The sequence below is a fragment of the Dipteris shenzhenensis genome, chromosome 25, assembly GCF_047967505.1.
Source record: "Dipteris shenzhenensis isolate YYH24624 ecotype China chromosome 25, Dip_SZ_1.0, whole genome shotgun sequence".
NCBI lineage: Eukaryota > Viridiplantae > Streptophyta > Polypodiopsida > Gleicheniales > Dipteridaceae > Dipteris > Dipteris shenzhenensis.
Window position 1 is genome coordinate 8,715,388 of NC_141620.1, and position 2,358 is coordinate 8,717,745.

Consider the following 2,358-nt stretch of genomic DNA (forward strand, 5'->3'; position numbering starts at 1 on the left):
TATTTAAAAAATGCCACATAATGATGTTTTCTTATATATAGAAAGTGCATCAATAAATAAATCACACTTTTTGTGAAGACGATCTGAACTCTCCCAATTTGCACAACTTTGCTTGGTATGTAAAGTCCTTTACTCCATGCTCTTAGTAGTGAGTATGCAAGCACTAACAATTGTCGAACAATTGCCTATCCACGTAATGATGCCATGAGCTTGTGGGTTGCCTTCCATGATGTAAGTCATAGTCAGGATGAGTCACTGATGTCTCAGTAGCAAAATAGCTACTTTAGTCTTGTACTTAACCACAACAAGAGCTTCCCTTTGATAGCTACATAGCTATAAGAGTCTAGTGTAAGGCCTTACCCTCCAATTAACCAGTAACTAGTTGTAATACTAGTCACCCAAATCCATTGCAGGTAATCATGCGATCATATCGTGATTTTTGAGCTCCAGATCATGTTCATGTCTTGTTAGCTAGTCGTTTAGCTTATGTGGTAGCTCTCCTATTGCCACAACTCCTCGCAACTAAATCCTCCATGTCTTTTACTCATCTGGCTACTAAGCCTAGGAGGCAATATGTCCTGTCCGTCAGCACCAGAGACTCACTATGCTCATGTGAGATTAGGAGTCTTTGTGGAAGCTTTCACAAGTACTAATAGCTCAGTCTTATGAGCTATGAAGTCTGGCTTCTTCATGACTAATGAGCATAGCCTGTAGCCAGTGTTTGAGGTGTGGAAATAGATGCAAGTGATTGACAAAGGAGCACTTGTCTTGAGGCCATTAACAAATAGTTACGGTACCATAGGAGCCATTGTAAATGAAACTCATAAGTCTTACAGGAATTAAAATTGTTACTTCTTTGTTTCAATTAATTGACATTTTTAACATTCTTACACTTTCTTTTGAAATGATATTTGATATTCTTATTATTCAAAAAAAGAGAGTCAAACACGTGTCTTTTAAATTTTAAATCTAGCAATAGAATTATCCTATTTTATTCATACAAATACATTGATATTCTACAAATAAAATAGTTTATTTATACGAATAAAACTAGTAAAAGCAAGCTCCACCTTCATTTTCAGCTTGTATTTAAACGAATACTCTATTTATATGCTTCTTGCTTCAAGTGAGTGTAAATGCAAATCATTCATTCACATTCTCCTAAAATAATATAAAGTATTATTTCAAAGGAAAGTCTAAGAATGAGTGAATGTAAATTACAAATTATTCATTCACATTCTATTTTTGAAAAAAATTTCAATATTCATTTAAAAGAAAGTGTAAGAATGAGTGAATGTAAATGAAAATCATTCATTCACATTCTTTGAACGAATATAAAGTATCCTTTTAAATGAAAGTGTAAGAATGAGTGAATGTAAATTACAAATCATTCATTCACATTCTATTGAAAGAATATTTAATATTCAGTCAAAAGAAAGTGTAAGAATGATTGAATGTAAAGATTCTTTCAAAAGAAAGTGTAAGAATATGAGTGAATGTAAGTGCAAATCATTCATTCACATTCTTATAAAGTGTTTTTTCAAAAGAAAAAGTGTAAGAATAGGTGAATGTAAATTATAATCGATCAAATTAATGCAACTTAGCATCAAGCTTCTTTTAGACTCCTCAAAGTTTCCTTCCAAGAAAATTAGTCTCTACAAAACTACATTCTTCTTACATAGCTACCTAGCTCCTACTTACAATGAGGAGCTTTTTCTATGTGGATTCAAGATTTATACTAAAGGATTTTTATTAATCATGTGTTAAGCTAAATCCCATATTGGTAAGTTGGCTTCAACATTGCAATCATTGTCTTAATTGGCACCCTTGCTTAACTAGCACATCTTGGTATAGCAAAATGATATGTATAGTAGTAGGAAGATGTATATTCTAAGGAGACCCTTTAGAAAGTCCTTTCCCTACTTGTACTATGGGCCTTCACTTGTATTAGATGGGTACCAAGACCACATTCTTGAATGGAGAATTATAATAAGAGGCTTTCATGAAGCAAGCACAAGGTTGGGGTAGAAGAGGTTTGGACATTTGGTATGCCAATTAATATATGATCTCAATAACTTATTTGGAGGCTAAGTACAACAAACTTGACACATGTTTAAGACAATACGGGTTCATAAGGAGTTAAATAGTGGAGTGTATATGAAGAGGAATAGAGAAAGAGAAGGAGAAAGGGTGGACATCAAAACATTTTAGAGCCACAAGTATTGAGTTGAATCATGGAGTGTCTGTGAAGAGGAATAGAGAAAGAGAAGGGCAAAGGGTTGGCATCAAAACATTTTAGAGCTAAATGCAAATATTTGACCTAGCCTTAATTCTCGCAGTAGGAATGTACCCTTATAG